The following is a 19,047-nucleotide window of genomic DNA, read 5'->3' as shown; positions in this document are numbered from 1 at the left end:
CTAATAAGTGTTTCTTTCTTTTCCTTTTTCCTAATTGAACACAATATATACAGTGCTCTCCCTCAACAGATGTGCAGCCCAGAAGTTTCATACACTAATCATTTGCATAACTATTGATATAGGGGAAAGAAACTGTTGTAGCCTAGCTCTAACCAATGTGCCTCCATCTGGTTCTGTATGTGCTGCACAACCGCCTCCCCTCCCCATTCTTTTTAGGTTGAGTTTCCATTTCCTGTAAAAGCCTTAAGTTTCAGTTTCTTGTAATCCCTCCACCCCTTCTGCCTATCTGTAATAAAATGTGCTGTTCCTTAAGAAATATTTAACTACAAGGAAGTTACAGGAAATACCAAGAAGCCTAGGTGCTATCAAACTGTGTCAAAGTTTGCAACATTCCTGTGATTTTTAAGCTTTAAAAACCCAACCCTTTACCTGTAAGGCGCACAGTCTTCCATATTGGCTCCTGGAGGCTGCATCACCAGGCCTGGCCTAAAATAAAGCCTTTGCTCCCTAAATTTTAATTTCTTGCTTCCTTGGATTTTATTCCAGGGTCCAAGCTATCACATTTGGGGGCTTGTTCAGGATGGAAGCAAGACCCCCAACTCAATTCTGAATACCTAAAAGTAAGTACTCTGGAGGGTTTGTTTGGACCGTGATCAATTCATACTTCAGGAGGGGACGCCCTCAATTTGGGGAGTGGGGACCTCCCGAGGACAGAGTCAATTGGTTTTTTGGATGAATTTTGTCCGTTTGTGACTCTGCCTCAGATGGGAAACCACTCTATTGGGAGGGGACGCCCTCAATTTGGGGAGCGGGAATCTCCTGGGGACAGAGTCAGTTGGTTTTTCTGGGATGAATCTCGTCCATTTGTGACTGTGCCCCGGGAGGGAATCCGCTCCATTGGTTAATTTGTTAATTCCTCCAGATCCCAAAATTTGACCAATTTTTGAGCAAAGGCCATTTTTGCTCCAGCTTGTCTTTATTGTATGTCTGCCTGTGTGTCCATTTGGTCTAACTGTTCTCCTTTTGATTACCCCAAATCTAACAGAACATTCTCTCCTGGGAACCCCTTCTACAAGTCCAAAATGGACAAAGTGATTTAGATATTTATGTTCAGTGTTTTCGTACTTTAGAATTGTCTGCCTGTTTGAATTTGTCACTTAGGGGCTCGTTGCCCATTTCTGTTGCAGGATCCATATGGCTTACTAGACTCAAGGTTCATAATAAAAAATTATTTCCTTTAGCTCACCAAACTGTGCACAAAACAACCTTTGTTTGTGTCTTTAATGTTGGGGTGCCTTGTTTAATGTTTTAGTCCTCAATTGATTACTTGCAACCTCGGCATGCCTTTTAAAAAAGTATTTTTCTTTCTGGTTAAAATGTAAACATATGTGCACATATATATGTATATTTATGGTTTTTAAAATCATATCAACTTTACCAAGTAAAAACCAGGTTATACTGTAATTGAGCCAGTTAAAAAGGTTACAGTTTTTAAAAAAAAAAAAATACAGCATTTTGGGGCTGGGGATTTAACTCAGCGGCATAAGTGCCTGCCTTGCAAGCAGGCAGTTATGAGTTCGATCCCCGGTACCGATAAAAACAAAAAGTAAATAAATAAATAAAATAAAAATACAGCATTTAATGTGGTAAAAAGACATGAAATGATTAAACATGTTTTAGACTACTAAAAGATCACTTCAATGATTTTGTTAAAGGTTTTAATGTCTAAAAAAGCAAGAAAAAAAAGGTAATTGACTGATAAGTTTTAAAAAAGGATGGTTTTGTCTTAAAGTAAAAATGTAAAAGAGAAAATGCTTTCTGTGGCATGGCTATTGCTGGGGGCTCTTAAGCAGCTTTATGTTTGCAAATCAAGAGCAAAGAGCCCAACAGGATAATTTACAATACTGTGAGAATGGGGAGGGGAGGGGGTTGTGCGGTGCATACAGAACAAGACGGAGGCGCATTGGTTAGAGCTAGGCTACAACAAAACTCCCAACCTACTATATGTCTGGAACGAGTTTGTGTTCTCTAAAATCAAAGAATGAATTTTAGGAACAATGGAGGTTAAGAGCAGAAATATTTATTGAGAGAAAGAAAGCTCCTGTCTGAGAGAGACAGAAGGAATCCCGAGCAGGTTGCCAAAGATTCTGTATTTTCCCAGGATTTTTATAGAGTAAAATCATGAGGTAAGGTGGGTCTAAAATTGGGGAAACCAGGAAATTGGGAGGTAGATGGGCATGAGGTGGGACACGGCTATGGTCAACCAATAAGTTTAATTGTTTAGGTAAAATTGACCAAATCAGGGACAAAGGGGGAAGTGAGTCACATTGTAGGTGAGCATTCTTTATGGATCAGTGACTTCCTTAGGGGACTGGAATGGTGACTCCTGATTTCTCAAGGTGATCCAGATTTAATGCCTAAGGATTATACTTAGGATGTGGTTGCGTTTGTTTTGCCTTCTGTCCTGAGATCTGGCCCACATCAAGAGGTGTTCATCTCCTCCAAGGTCATCAGACATCTGGTCCTCTGTGCTGGCTTTTCGAGAGTCTAACCCTGCCTGACTGCCTATAATATTTCTAACTAGCTCAGCTGCCTGAAACACTGTAAATACTTCCGAGCCTCACTAATACATAGTCGTCAGTTTTACCTGTTGCCATACTTCCTGGTACTATTTTGAGTTCCATTCTTTTTACCAAATACACTCTCAGACATTCTCTGCTTTTGTCTTTGGACATTCTCCATGTCACATTAACGTGGAAGACTTGCCTCTCCTTTCCAGCTTGGAGGTCACAGGGCTAGATAAAGAATGTCATATATTTGCACGTAGCTTTGATTTTCTGTTTTAAAAATTGGCCTTCTTCTACTTTTGGATTATTTTCTTAGGCTATTTCTCCCTGTTGGGGACCACAAATTCACAATAGCTAATTTTTCGTATTTCCTTAAGGGATTAATGGAAGTTTGGGATTATCGATATCATCCTTTTGAGATTTCCCATTAACTCTGTAGTAATGGGCCATATCCTCCCCGTACTGAGAAGAAGCTAAAACCACTAAGATTAAAAACCACTCCAGCACAATCTCCTTCTTAGCATAAAATCATCTCTGCCCTCTTAAGTCATTTGTCGTGGACCTCTGAGTCTTCCACCAAATTTGAATCTTCTGCTAGCCCCTCCTATCACTGTATACACCCAATAAATAGTGACTGGTTTGGAGTGCCTTTGTCTCTGCCCATCCTGAGGCATTAACCTCCCAGCATTGCTAAATTTGTCTGTTTCTTATTTCATGCTTTCACCTTATCCCTCACACAGGCAGTTGGGGATCTTGGCCAGGTCCTCAGTATTCCCCAAAGTCTGATGGCCAGGTCCAGGAGTGGAAAAGTATACAGGGAAAGCATGGACCCTGGAAAAAAGACTTGGATTTGCTCCTTTCTCCTCCATTTACTGCTAGGTGGCTTTAGATGCATTGCTTACTCCCTTCCTAAACGTCATTCTTTGACTGATGATACTGTCCCCACAGGACAGTTATAAGGATTAACAAGAAAGTAAAAGACATTGAGTCATAATAGATCCTAAGTTAATGGAGGTAGCTGTTGTTAGTATTACTAATGTAAGTGGTGTGTATGTATGTGTATGTGTGTGTGTGTTACCATAGTACTTTCCAGAAAATTTAGAGTTTTAAAGCCTCAGTCACATTACTTGATATTCACACCTTTGTGTTACCCTGTAGTAGTAGCAAATTAAGCCAGAATCAGTTCTTCACACTGAATGAATTTGCAGAGCATGCACTCCTGCAGCTTAGCTTCTTTAAAGCCAAAAAGAAAGGAAACAGAAGTTGATAAAAATTGTATTTAAAGAAGGTGGTGTAAATTACTCCAAGACCCTGAACTCTGTGCTTCCGGAATCCCTTTTTCATGGATTCTAGCACTCAGGCAAACAAAAGAAGAAAGTATGGTAAAGAATTTTTAAATGTGACTTCTGTTTGAAGAGAGCCATTAATTACTAATGTGCCTTTTACACAGAGGAGTAAATCCTGCCAGGAAAACAAACAAACACACCCGCCTGTCTTGGAGAATGGGAGCTGACATTTGAGAGAGAATTGACATTTGGAAAGTAAAAATAGACACTCAACAGATACAGTATCTGCCCACTAAAAATATGTATCAACACACAGGCTGACCACAGTGGGAGAGTGCTGACCACATTAGTGGGTTGTTCAATAATGCTCTATTTTTAGGGCTGTTGAGTCAGGAAAAAAAAGGTTGGCTTCAATGACCGTTACACATGTCAAGCAAGGACATGCAGGGTAAACCTCTATAGTATCTAGAAATAAGGACTTGGAAGACAGAACACACTTTTCTGTGACAAAGCCATGATGCTATAGCTTTCATACGTGCTGGAGTTAAAGGGAAATGGATTCTCAGCACTGGGAGGCTCTTACTGATACCCTAGTACCAGATGTGAGATGTTTCTTGCCCGGAATCTAAACCTCCAATCCGTACGCTGAGGAATTCCCCATCTCAGGAGAGCAGCGGGGAGCAGACTCTGCCTCCTTCCCTAGAAAGCTCTGCTCTCTCCATTCCCCAGGCAGCTGAGGCTCTAATGTAGGACCCAGCTCAGAATGTCAGAAGCTCAGTTCTCAGTCGGGCGTGAGTGATGCAAAGGAGGAGGGACCGGGAGAACTCTTTCCATCACAAGAAGCAAAAGCAACAACATCTGTTCCCAAGGGCAACATGACCAATTACGCCATTACGGCATTGATACCCAGTCCTGGCACAGGTACAAGCTATGGTGATTGGAGTACAATGGCCTGGTAGCCACAGCGGCCTTGACAGAGTCTGCCCCAACTCTGGAGCTTCTGTTCCTGGCTTCTCTCTACTCAGTCTTCCTGGTTCCTGCTCATCCTATAGGTTTGCTCTTCCTGGCTTCTTGCTAAGCTTGTGAGCTGTCCAATTCCTTTTGACCAGTTAATTTTCTGTTTCAGAGGCAATGAACACACAGCATCAAACCCAGATCCGGAAGTTTCCCACTTTAGTGTTCTTGTCCCACGTGGTGCAGCCATACCGAGCAGAGGGTGCCTGTGAACATGGCCCTCTGTCCTTGATGCGCTCTTCAGTCCTCTCCTGCCCAGGGGTCACTACTGCCACGACCTAGAATCTAAGTGATTCCTAGAATCACCTAGATTTCATGACCAGAAGGGAAACCAGGATATAGTAAATTAGAGATGACGAAAGACTGAGAGGTTGAAAAAATGAACTCCAAGGAAGATAATTCCTTTGAGAAACTTTATTCTGCAGTAACAAAGTGAGGGAGAGGAGATATAAATTCTTGGAAAAGTGAGATCCAGGGAAAATTCTTTAGGATACACAGGACTGAGTGTCCTTAAGTGCAAAAGAAAAGAATACATAGAAAAAAAAGAAGTTGAATATTTTCTATAAATTTAACCTGAAAATTCTTAAGGCTAATACTAACATCACCTACTACAAGGGCATATTGACATCTTCATACAGGTGTGTGATGACTTAGTCCAAGTATTGCTTATATGGGTGATGTGGGACTTCCTAGCCTCTTTACACTGCTGTAGGTAAAATTATTGTTCTGTCCTCTGGTCACCAATAGTCGGTCATGTCTGTTTGCAGAGCTTCCAATGTCATGCTGGTTGTGTCATCTGTCTGTTCCCCTTTTAATATGTTTTAAAGGCTAAAGATTATGTCTTACCAAGTTTTATGATCCTTGGGCCAAGCATAGAGCCTAACAGGGTTATGGGATTACGTAAGTAAAGTCAGGGTATGATAGAGCTAAGCCATACGGTGGCTTTTCTGGAACAACACCCTCCATACTTATTGAATGAATGGGTAAGTGAATAGCAACCAATACATATGTATATGTGTGTGTGTGTATACACAAGATAGGTAACTGTACTGCTAATATCTGTTAGTTCATCAAAAAGAACAGGTTGGACTGTCATTGTTTGATCATTTTTTTCATGCCTTAATCTTGTAATCTGCACAGCCGCTTTGAAGATAATAATGCACAACACATTAACTGTTATCTTGTTTTGAAATCCTGTATTGTTTTCTTTCTTTATTAATTTTTATTTCATCTATTTATTTATTCATTCATTCACTAATCCATTTTGTCTTTTTGAGACTTGGTCTCCTATGCAGTTTAGGCTGGCCTTCCACTGACTTTGTGGCCCAGGATGGCCTCAAACTTACAGAGAGCCTCGTTCCTCAGGCTCCCAAGTGCTAGGATTACAGACATGTGCCACCACATCTGGCTTCCTTCATGTGTCCCTTTGTTTTAACTGAGAAAAGCAGGTTAGCAAACAGCCTTCTGAAAGAGAGAACACTGCAGTTTGGAAGGTACTTCTCATTCTTCATTCAGCCTCACCCATCTGTCCTTTCATTCACAGAGCCAGCCTTGGCATAGGCTGTCTTGAGCTGGTTGGCTTCTCAGAAGGACTTGTGTGTATTTCAAGCTCTACCAAAGAATCTGGGATGAGGGTTCCGTGCTACAAAGGCTTATCCTGGGGAGGGACGACCCAGAAGGCTAAGGTAGCTCTTGCTTTTCCTTTCTTTTCTATTTTTCTTTATTTTTCACCTTCTTTTTTGTATTGGAGATTGAACACAGGGCCTCTGCCTGAACTTCACCCAGCCCCTTTTTAAAATTTTGAGATGAGAACTTGCTAAATCCCTGCATTGCCTAAGCGCAGCCTGGACTTGCCTTCCTCCTGCCTCAGCCTCCCAGCCTGATGGGATTTCAGGCATACATCACCACATCTGGCAAGTCAGGCTCTTTGGTCAAAATAATTTCTCAGAGAATTTAGACTTCTTATTTCAATTAATCTTTGCCTGAATTCCTTGCAAATTGGGGAAGTATTCTGGCAGGAACAGACTAGAAATTTTCATCATCTTGCCCTCTTTGATGCCTCAATAATCCAATAATGGGTGATTTAATTGCTCATTATCGGAAAAAAAGTCATCCACTTTTACCTCTCTCCTGAATGGTTCTGTTCAGGGGGAATCTGCTAAATCAAAACTTCTTTCAGTTGGAATCAAGTACGCTGATATTTTCTTGTAAACATGCTATTTTTTGCCATCTGTAGGTGTGCTCCTCTGTCTGGTGCCCTGATCTGTGTCCTAAGCTGCAGATTGCTGTGGGCCATGTCCCTTGGGTTCCCATGCCCCTGGGCTCCTGTTGAGTTTGGCTAACAGGGGGCACTGGCAGGAGACTGAGACCAAGAAGAGTATGAGGCCCATGGAACCCCCTCACCTCCCTGAGGCGGAGGCCCTCCTTCATCACCCCACAGACCTCCTGCCAGCAGGCGGTAAAGACTTCTCACGTGGTTGCTTTGCAGGCGCCTCAACAGCTCTCTAATTTCCTTAGCGTTTACCTCCATGAAAAGTTGCTTGCTGGTTTCTCTTCTGAATCTTTTCAGTCAGAAATATGATACAAACAACAGTAAATGAGTGAGAGTAAGTTTAAGCACCAGCCAAGCAAGATTCTTATATTTTCTGCTCTTTCCAAAGTCTAGCTCAAAAAGTATCACTGTGGGCTATACGGTGCCGATCACAGTTTCTCCACCAAAAGACATTTTCAAACTTCACGACTGATTAAGGCAAGAATCTCAGACTTCAGACTTTTCCTTGCACACTAAACAGAAGAGATCAGCATGGAGAGGCATACTGAAGTCGGTGAGTTGGTTTCTACAAGCAGTCATTCAATAAAATTTTGAAGTAAATACAGTCTATCCTATGTTCCTTTCCTCTACCTTTCATGCTGCTCTGGTACTCAGGGTCTCTTTCTCTACCTCTCACACCTCTATGTGCCGCAAGGATGTCACATACACACACACACACACACACACACACACACACACACAGAAGCGGAGCATACAAGTAGGTTGAACACTGCCCTGTGGGTACCAGCTCAACCAAAGCTAGAATGCAATAAAAACAACAAAAAGTTATAGACGTAGACAGATATCTCTAGGTACACAAGGGGTGATCAAAATATATGATGAACTTTGAATTTTAAAAATTATTACAGTGAACCAGGCATGATGGCTCACGCCTATAATCCCAGCACTCGGGAGGCTGAGGTGGGAAGATCATTGTGAGTTAGAGACTGGCCTGGGCTACAAGTGAGTTCAAGGCCAGCCTGAACTGCATAGCGAGACCCCATCTCAAAAAAGACAAAAAAAAATTATTACAGTAATTCTTCTAGACTACTCCCTCTCACTTCTGATACCTTTATCACACCATTTTTGCCACTTTGTGAAGCAGTTCTGAAAGTCCTCATTTCAAGTTTCCTTACAAGAAAATACAATGACTGCTGTGCCCAGTGTCACCCAAAGGAGGCTCACCAAAACATCCCAGTGTGTTCCCCCACTTTACTCAAAGGATCTGGCACCATGCAACATCTGGCTCTTTCCCTAAAGTGAAACTGACCATGAGAATTTTGAGTTATTTCAGGCCATCGAACCAGGCACAGAAGAGCAGCATTCATAAAAGAGAACCTAAAACCAGTGCTTTCTTTTACCACCGGTTCTCAGCAGCAAGAAAGGAGGGCATAAAGTGAGGCCAAAGCACCGTCTCTGGGCTGGAGACAAAGCTTACACGAGCACCGTCCCAGCTGTCCTAGCCACTTTTCTCTCACTGCCGAGACAAAGTATCCAATACCTACAAGTTTTAGGAAAGATTTCCCACAAGGGAACATTTATTTAGCTCACAGTTTGTAGAGGTTTCAGTCCGTAAGTGGCTGGCTCCAAGGCAGGAGTAAGTGGCTTCACAGAGGAGAACAGTTCATGGAGGGCAGAAGGCAGCAAAGGCAAAAAGGGAAGGAAAAGACAAACCTCTCCCTGTCCCTTGCATTTTACCCAGGGTACTGGGATTACCATGGTGCCAAACATATCCGGATACTGATTTAGTAATCATCCACCCTTAATCCTAGCATTGCATCATAAACCAACCACACACTCTAGATTCAGTCAGAAAAAGTTCCACATATGACTGCATGAGGCACTGGCAGGACACAAGCCGTCACACAGGCCATGACTGCTATCTCCTATGATGAGCCCTTGGGATGAAACTGTCCATGAGGAAGACATGAAGGAAGGAAGTGGGCCCCCTGGAGCCAAGAAAAATCCGTGTGAATTGAAGCCCAAAGAGAGAATAAAAAGAAAAATTTCAGTGAAGAAGAAGGTGATAAGCAGCTGCACCTTCTCCCTGAGATGGGATTCACTGCTGTTCAGATCTGGGATGCACGGTCGTGGTGATGGTGGCAGCTGGCAACCCCAGCATACTCTGCAGAAAGACATGGCAACGGAGGGCAGCAGCAGACATGGAGGACTGCACTGGCTGGTGGTGAGTGCAGAGGACTTAGTCTTCCCACAGGGAGAGAGTGATTGGCCAGGAGCCATCCTGGAGTCAGGCTGGATAAGCCCAGAGCCCAGAACTGCTGCCAGCTTCTTCCAGAAGCTCCCAGCAGGGTGCAGACCCAGGAAAATTGCTTGGTCTGAGGTGAACCCAATGAGTCTGGTCTCAGAGCAGGCCTGCTAAGGCTATCTACTACTCTGCCATAAAACAACTGCTGGCTTGCTGGGATAGAATGGCATGATTCAGGACTCTGTCTCCACAGATTGTCTATTAGTCAAATCAGAGAGAATATCGGAAGTGGACTATTTCTTTTCTTTTTTTGTTGTTGTTGTTATTATTACTTTGTGTTTTTTTTTCTTTTCTCTTTTCCTTCATTGCTTATATGTGAATGTGAAAGTGGTTCTTAACCTTTTGTGGATGTGATTCTGCTTGGTTCTTCCCATTATCTCTTCCATTTCTCTTTTTCATCAGTCTTCTGCACCAGTTTCCCCAAGTTGGAGTGATCTTCCCCTTTGTCTTCCTGTCTTACTTCTAATCTCTTTCACTTCCACTTCTCTATTTTCTCCATATTTCATTTTAAATTTTAAGCCCAAGGGCAAAATTGACCCAGTATGAACTTACTGCACATAATTATCTGGTTTGTTTTACATTTTGTTATATAATCACAAATCTAGTTCATACAGTTAAAAGTTACAAACTAAGGATTAACTCAGTTTGTTGTTTTCTAGGGTGTGCTTGATGCTATTGGTACCACTATAGCCAAAATTGACGCAGTTGTTCCAAACAACTGTTGGTTCTGATAATCTATGACTGAGATTAACAATTAAAAACATCATACCACAGTGATATATGTGCACCCATATTTATAGCAGCACAGTTTGTAATAGTCAAATTTTGGAAACAACCTAAATGCCCATTGACTGAGAGATGGATAAAAAAAGATGTGATATTTTTATACAATGGAGCCATAAAGATGGATAAACGAGACACTTTTATAGGTGGATGAATGCAACTTAAGAACATACTCATTAGTGAAATAAATAAGACACACATGTGTAAACATCATATTGTTTCATTAATGTGAAAAGCTGAAAGAAAAAAACATGTCATATGTGTATGTATGTGTATCTAGTTAAGATAGTTGTTCTGCTGATTTCTCTGAGTTCACTGAAGAGAAAGATTTGTGCTAGTGCCGTTCTGACAACTGAATGCAGAAGTGCTCTGGGTGAATGATTTAGGGGTGACAATGCACAGTGTATGCACCGTTGTTGCCCTCGGGGGAAAAAAAAGAAACTGTCCGTATAGTTCCAGTTCTGGGGTCTGGATAACTCTGAAGTGTGCCCCAATCTCAATGCCAAATTGACATCCAAAGTAGGGAAACTTCTTAACTGAGAAGTTAGAAACCATATGCTCACTTTTGTTTTGGGTTTGATTTGGTTTGGTTTGGTTTGGATGTTTTTGAGACAGGATCTCTCTATATAGTTTGGGCTGGCCTTGAACTTGCAATGGTTCTCCTGTCTACCAAATGTGAGGATTACATGTGTGCACTGCCATGCCCAAATTCTCAGTTTTAAAGAAGCAAAAATTATGAAAAAGTGCAAGCACTCCATAAGTGTACTGTTAATTAAAACATGCAACAGAATAATTATACACATGGTAAAAATGAAGCTTTCTATCAGCCCTGAAAAGCATTTCTATGCCTCCTACAGTAAACTCAGCCTGAAGATACCAGAGAAAAGACTCTAAATTCAACACACCTAAATCATGAAATGTCTGGCTCCCAAGGCACGAGCCCAGCACTGATCTCAGAACACCTAAATCTAGCCAATCAACACCCATTTGTGCCTCAAAGAGTGCAAACAAAAGGAACACTTTTCTCTACTAAACATTTGATTTAGTCAAAGTGAACCCCAAAAGAATCCAAAGGTGGACTTCAGAAATTGCTTATCTTCACTCTGAAGGTAGGACTTGAAAATAAGAATGCTCTGATTTCTGAAGTATAGATGGCAAACAACTTTTTAAACTTTTATTTATCCTTTTAATAAATGGAAACTAGTTTCAAGAGCAAAAAGGAAAAAAAGAGGACTTCCAGAACTGCTTCAGAAAATGGCAAGGACAGTGTTATAAGTGTGTTGGAAATGGGAGTGGGGATATTTTGAGAGGGATTAATATGGAAAGATAATTGTCTTTTGCTGTAATAAAATGTTTTAAACATTAACAATCACTGTATTTTTTAAATCGTGTCTCACATGTATCTGGAAAAATAATGGGAAAATCATTAAGAGAAAGTTGGATCCATGCATTGAACAATATTGAGTCAACAAGATAATTTGACAGAAGAGATTCAGGGTGGAGATAACATTTCATCTCTCCTAAAAGTTTTCTTTCTCAGGGTTGCTGAAGTCAACGGTGGTGTTAGTCTTCACAGTGTGTTATAACCCATATTCTTGTGCTTCCTTCTACAATGCTGGCAAGCACATATTTTTTTGTCTTTTATTCATAACTATGGCCAGACTATCCCAGACTTTCATTTTCCATTAAGGGAAATGCTGGTGGTGGTGATTTATAACTCACAAGTTATCCTTTTAAAAAAAATCCACTTCTGATTAATATGGCACTTCGTTGCAGCTGACAAGTAGTCATGTTAAGTGTAATTTTATTATTTTTGAGACAAGAGAGCTGTAGTAAAACATAAACTCTATTAAGGCTGATGGATTGCTTCACACTATTCCTTTGCAGAGGACTAAAGCAAGCTGAGTGGAAAAAGCAATCACTCACGCCTCCCTCGAATAATAAAAATAGCACTTGAGCAAATGAGTAGATGGAGGTGGTTAAAAGGATGTAGTCATTTCTAGCTTCACCTTGGACAGCTTCTCAATGCTCTGGTCTGGCTTTTGAGATTCTCTGAAGGCTGTCTCCTGCCTGGGTCTCCTGCCCTCACCATGAGAGTCTTCACTGAATCCCATAACTTAAAGCAGTCCTACCTCTGTGCCTTTTCCTGGAACACTCATCAGAATGAGGACTCAGGAACTCAACACCACCTTTCTTCCTCTTCTCTTTTGTTTGTAGAATACTTGCACCTGTCTCCAAGTCGTCAGGGAATAATCCAGTTCAGAGCTGCTTGAGAACACTGGGCAAGGCTGCCAGGTTCTCCACTGAGCACTGTGGAAGATACACTTCCAGCCCAACCCCTGCCAGGAACAGAGGCGGTGATCTCACTTCAGTCTCTACTCTTTTACTGTCTACATTAAGATGGGAGCAAGAACCAAGAGAGGGAGGAGATTGTTTATTATGAGGCAGGGGGAGGAGTATTGATATCCAGCCCTGAGTCTATCTAACCCACTGGAAGTGACACCGTGAGATGACATAGTCCCAATACTAAGAGTTTAGATCTGAATAGAGGAAAACAGCTGATAAACAAAATCAAAGAGGGTAAATTCAGATAATGGCAGATGCTTGGAAGAAAATGCACTAAGGAATGATCTAGAGTGAGAGTGGAAGAAAATGCTTTAGACTGGGGCTGAAGGGGCACCTCTCTGAAGTGGGGATCCTGAAGTGACCCTGAATGATGATAGGCTGTGTGGATGACAGAGGCAAACCAGCAAGATGCGTGTGACATCTCCCTGGTGAGACAGAGTGCAAAGCCTGCAAGGGCAGACTTGTGCGGCCTCAGCTTAAGTAATAAGATGAAAAGTGAGATGAGTCCAGAGACACAGGCAAGGAGTAGAGGACATAAGGTAAAGAACTTGGATCTTCTACTAATTGAAGCCCAAAGTTATTTAAAGTAAGAGATCAGATACAGTTTGATTTATATTTGTAAACCTTTTATTTGTAGGTTCAAAGCAAGTTTCAAAAAAATGTTATAGACTGGTCTTATAAATCCTTAACCTTTCCTCCCCAATGTTAGCACTTTACATAACTATAGAATTGCAATGGCAAACAGAAACACCAAAATGACACCCGGGATTTGGAAGCAGACTTATTTATGTTGACAAGCACTGATCAGGATCATCAGGCCCTGATGTCTGGTGGTCTAGGGCTTTTATGGGATAAGCAAGCAGGAAGTACAGAGGCAGAAGGGTTTGTCAACTGGGGATTGGTTTATACAATGTGTGCCACAGTGATCAGTTATGCATCAGAGTACCCAGCTATTTCTAAGAGACAGGAGCAACCGGAACTGGAACAGAAACTATTACCTGGGCCGCTAACAAACTGATGTATTCTGGTTGGAGCATAGGGATGTTCTCCTACAGTATAATATCATAGCATAGAATTGACATCACTGTGATCCATAAATTTTTCAGACCTCACTAGTCATGTGTGTGCTCATTTACAGTGTGTATGTATGTGTGTCTGTAGTTCTTAGCAACTATATAATGTGTGTACCTTCCAAAATCACCACCACAGTCAAGGTGCCAACAGTTCCATCACTCCAAGTGTCCACTATGCACGCTACCCTTCCTAGACACTTTGACTCTCTTTCCACAAATCCCAACCCCTAGAAGGCACCAATCCATTTTCTTTATCATCATTACAAAATTCCAAAAGCAGTGCACAAATGAAATCATAAGTATTTGCCTTTTGGAACTGCTTTTTTTTTTTCACCCAGCAGAATCTCTCTCTTTACGATCCATCGAACTTGTTGCTTATATCAATAATTCATTCTTTTTGCTTGCTAAGTAGGATCTTGTGATACAGGTATGCCACTGTTTACTCATTTGTCAATGATTACTTCTAGTTTGGGGCTATTGTAAATAATATGAACATTCTTGTGCAGATTTTCATACAAACATACATTTCTATTTCTCTGAGGTAAACATCCAGGAATGTAATTGCTGCATTGTACGGTGAGTACATTTTTAGTTAGAAAAGAAACCACTGTTTTCCAGGGTGGCTGTACCATTTTACATTTCCACCAACAATGCGTTATTAGTGATCAGACTTTATGCATCCTCACCAGCAATTTGGTGTTGGTGCTGTTTTTCATTTTAGCCTTTTCAATTGGTATACAATGACAGCTGTTTTGTGGATGAGAGGATGGGAGGATTTCGCTATGGATTTTATATGCATTACTCTAATGATTAACAATGTTGAACATCTTTTCGTGAACTTATTTGCCAGCTGCATGGACTTTTTCTTTACTTGTTGTCTGTTGTTTTTATTGTTCTTTTAAGAAGAAGCTGTTTATTTGTTGTGGGGATTGTTTGGTTTTTCTGTTTCTGTTTTTTGAGACAAGGTCTTGTAGTGTAGCCCGTGCTGCCCTGAACCTGCAATCTTTCTGCTTTAATGTCTTCAGTGCTGGGTCACAGGCATGTGCCACCACATCTGGCTTGCATATCCTTTTTTAGTAAGATATCTCCGTGTCTTTCACCTATTTTCTAATGAGACTGTTTATTTTACTGTTGAATTTTAAGGAACATTTTTGTATTCTAGATAGAAGCCATTTATCAGATATCTGGTCTACCTCCCAGTCTGTAGCTTTTCATCCTCCATACAGGGTCTCTCACAGAGCAAATGTTTATTTATTTATTCTGTCTTTTTGAGACAGGGTCTCATTATGCAGTCCAGGCTGGCTTTGAGCTCACTTTGTAGCTCAGGCTGATGTTGAATTTGCAACAGTCCTCCTGCCTCTGCCTCCCGGGAACTGGGAAACATTTTTAATTTTGATGAGGTTCAATTTACCATAATTGTTTTGTAAAGTGTTTTTGGTATCAAGTCTAAGGCATTTTTACTTTGTCAGAGGTCCTTAAGATTTTCTGTTTTTTTTTTTTAAACATTGTTTTATACTTTCATTTAAATATCGGCTCTGCTTTGAGTTACCTCTGTGAGCGTGAGTCCTAGGGCTTGTTACAGTGGTTTCCTCCTGTGGGTGTCCAGTTGCACACACAGTTTGTTGAGAAGACTTGCCTTCCTCTGCTGACTGCTTTGTATATTTGTCAAAAATCATTTGAGCATAGCTGCATGACTCATTCCAGATTCTTTGTTCTGCTCCATTGACCCAAAAGCCTGTCTGTCTGCCAGCACCGCACTGTCCTGATTATTATAGCTACATAGCAAACTTACTATTAAGTAGGGTAATTCTTCTATGCTATTCTTCCTTTTCAAACTTGTTTGCACTATCGTAGGTCTTTCATCTTGCCGTACTCATTTAGAATAAGCATCTCTAGTCTACACAGCAATCTTGCTGGGACTTTGATACGAATTCTATTAAACATCTAGATAAATTTGAAAAGAATTGGTATTTTTACTATGTTGCATTTTCCAATAAATAAACATGTTATAACTCTCATTTGTATAATTTTTATTTATTTCACCTGTGTTTTACAATTTTGGAGTCATATATGTTTTGTTAAACTTATGCTTAAGTATTTTGTTTTCTTTGGAGCTGTTTAAATGGTATTGTGACTTCAGTTTTAGTTTCTTCCTATTCCTTTTTCAGTATGTAGACTTTTGTGTGTGTTCACCTTCTACTGTGTGTCCTTGTGGGACTTACTAGGTATAGGAGGCGTTTGTTCTGTGAGCCTATTTTTGTTTTGTTTTTGTTTTGGTAGATTCCTTCAAGTTGTCTACATAGAAAATTGTGTTCTCTATAAATCAAGGTAAGTTGATTCTGCCTTTCCAATCTATATCTTTTACTTTCTTTTTTCCTAGTGCCGGCTAGACTTTTCGGTGCTGTGTTGAATAAGACTGGTAACTGTGGGCACCCTTACTTTTTTCTGAACTTAAAGGAAGAGCATTTCAGTCTTTCATCCTTTAATATGATGTTACCTATAGATGTACTTTTCTGTTGTGTGTTCCATTTATAAAGTTGATTTCTCTCCTTTCCTACTTCTGAGAGTTTTCACAAATGGATGTTGAATATTGTCAAATGTTTCTTTTCTTTCATATGACAAAGTGAATTTTCTTCTTTAGCCTGTCATTGTGAATAATAGTGCATGATTTTTTGAATGTTGAACCAGCCTTTCATCTCTGAAATAAACACCACATCAGGTTATTATTTGGGTTTACTGTACTGGGTTCAATTCCTAGTACAGCACATTAATAAGCTGGTTAATTAAAGAAAAAGAAAGATAGCCCATCAAGGTTGTTCAGGTATTATATTAAATTTCAGATATGTCAGTAGAGAACTGGGGTGTGTTTGGGCCCAGGATCAGTTGTGGAGGTAAAAATGAGCCTTCTATTAGATTAGCTATAGTTTAGGAAGTGGAGTTGGTGAGGGAGAACAGAAACATAAAAAATGACAAGCACAGAGTAGGGAGATTCTATCCCCTAACACAGGAAAGGCTACAGAGGGAAAAGTTGGACAGGGGGTAACATGCAGAAATCAAGAGCTCTAGGTTAGACATCATAAGTTTGAGGTAATTCTTAGAGCTCAGTGGCAAGAGTAAGTATGCAGCTGAGTATCAAGTCTAGTTCAAGGGAGGAGATACGTAAAGCCATGGAATTGGGTGACGTCATGTAGGGAAAGGCACGTGGAAAAGATGAAAGAGGAGCACAGGCTGACTCGAGACAAGGCTACGCAGGGATAGTACGGAGCACGTAGAAGAGGCTGCTCCCACTTATTTTTTCTGTGACGAGGCTCCTTGAGAACAGAGACCTTATTTAATGTCACTCGGTTACACTCAGAACCTAGCCTACAGTAGATGTGCAGCGGGTGTTTATTAGTGATAGTGAGGTAGAACAGAGCAGTTTGACAATGATTCTTAAGTAATAAGAGCTGAAGAAAATGCACTTCTCTTTTAATCCAAGCAAAGAGAAAGCAACATATAGAATAAATTTCTATTGTGCTGGGATAAAACACAAGGAATCATTTCTTTGTGAGTTCTTTTTTTTTTTTTTTAATAATTCCTGGCAAGAACCTGCTGCTTATTTTGAAAAAAACTTACCTTCTTGCTCCAAATGTACACTCATTTTTTTAAATTTAGAAAGTCTATTTACTTATTCATTGGTACCAGGAATCGAACTCACAGCCTTGCACCTGCCAGGCAGGTGTTTATGCCACCAAGCTAAATCCCTAGCCCTGTGCACTCATTTTCATCCTCTCTACAAGACACTGTTTCCCAGGTACCAACGCAGCAGTGTGCTGGTAAATGTTTACCAACTAACTCTCAAACAAGCACAGAACTGTAGCATCTAGCAATTTCTCTGATGTGAGTAATTTTGTGTTCAATTTAAAGCTATCAGTCTTCTGTTGCTAAACACAGAGATGGAAGTAAATGCACAGTAGTACATTTTAAAAATACTTATAGTAGACATAAATAACCTCAAAGCACGGTTGTTTCACACTGGTTGAGAGTTCTTTTGCTCAATTCCAGATCAAAATCATGAATAACCAAAATACAACTCTGCCACAGCCCTGATGCCATCCATCAGCATCACGAGTGCTGAATCCTAACAGCTGACTCAGTTGGCTGCCAATTCTACTGTTGCGGGCTTCCACCATCCACCAGCTTGTGCTGGGCACCATAGTGAGATCTACACAGTGCTGGTCTCTGTCACCGTCATCACTGGCTGCTGTTCTTTGGAGCTGCTCAGGGCTGACTGCCCCAAGCACTTATTGCTCTTTCTTCTATAGTCACCACTATAAATCACAAGCAGATTTACAAATTTATCAGAGTAAGTCTTTAACAATACACCAGAAGGGGGAGACCACCAACAAGTAGGAAGGGGTGCTGTTCTATAGCAGCTGCAGGCCTGTGGCTGGTCCAGGTGGAAGTGGGAGATTGGAGCTCCTTGAAAGACAGCTGTCATATCTCTGGGGCAAATGGAAGGGACAAAACTGGGGAACTTCAGGAGGGCTAGCTGTGTTCAGCACAGCTCATCGGGGATTGAGGATGTTTGGACTATTAATAATGAGGTCAATCTCTCGTGCCTTGATCTTAGCCGTGTTAGAGTGCTTCTCCTTCTTGAAAGAGGCTGTGGCAGTCTGAAGTGACAAGTGGTGGGGAAGGGGCCCTATGGCTGACAGCTGAGCTGCACTCCTGTTAGAGTAGCCCTGAGAGGGTGGCCACTAAATAACAGAGAGGACAACAAGGCAAGTTGTTCCAGTCCAGTTGGCGGGGGGTATGGTATTAAGGGGGCCCAGAGGAAGAGAAGGAGATGGGTATGATAGCAGTTGGCCAAGCTATCCTCCCCTCTGGCCAGAACAAGAAAATGGGGGAAAGTTAGGTGCTTCTCTCGTGTCTAGTGGATAAGAAGTAAGAAGTGTTAAAATATTAGGAAGTAATGATATTCATAATGCATTATATTCTGAATGTGTACACCTTAAATATAAGCTCTTATAATTAAATTTTCACACTGGCTGTGTTTATAAGCTGGCTGACAAAATTCCTACAGGTTTACAATCGGGCTCACGAGATGGTTAACATCCCCTCCCTGACCTCACTGACTGTGCGGAGTCCCAGACAGAGCCAACCACGACGAACCAGGCGCTTGGTCAGACGAAAGGGAGAAAGCACAGTTGCTTCTTACTGACTGACGCCAGCTTCCTCCTCCAGCTCTGCAGAACCACCGGGGGTCAGGTCGAAATCTTCTGCATCTTAAAAAACCAACCCAATACCTGCCCCTGACAGCCTTTTCTTCTTTCTCTGTCTTATCATGAGGCTGGAAAAAAGAAACATTCATTTTCTCAGGGTTCCGTGTGGCTGAGTTGCCAGGGAGACCCAAGAAGTG

General features: G+C 41.2%; 1 long non-coding RNA gene across 1 annotated transcript; it reads left to right on the top strand.

Moving 5' to 3' along the window:
* Positions 1-453: 453 nt before the first annotated feature.
* LOC134473081 (uncharacterized) lies at positions 454-18,850 on the top strand. Its single transcript, XR_010043197.1, has 4 exons — positions 454-620; positions 15,927-15,974; positions 17,691-17,991; positions 18,712-18,850. It is a non-coding gene; the product is annotated as an uncharacterized LOC134473081 (long non-coding RNA).
* Positions 18,851-19,047: the final 197 nt, after the last annotated feature.

Source organism: Cavia porcellus, unplaced genomic scaffold, assembly GCF_034190915.1.
Source record: "Cavia porcellus strain 051 isolate PalLab524CR breed Dunkin Hartley unplaced genomic scaffold, mCavPor4.1 scaffold_25, whole genome shotgun sequence".
NCBI classification, from domain to species: domain Eukaryota; kingdom Metazoa; phylum Chordata; class Mammalia; order Rodentia; family Caviidae; genus Cavia; species Cavia porcellus.
This window is presented reverse-complemented; position numbering and strand designations above follow the sequence as displayed.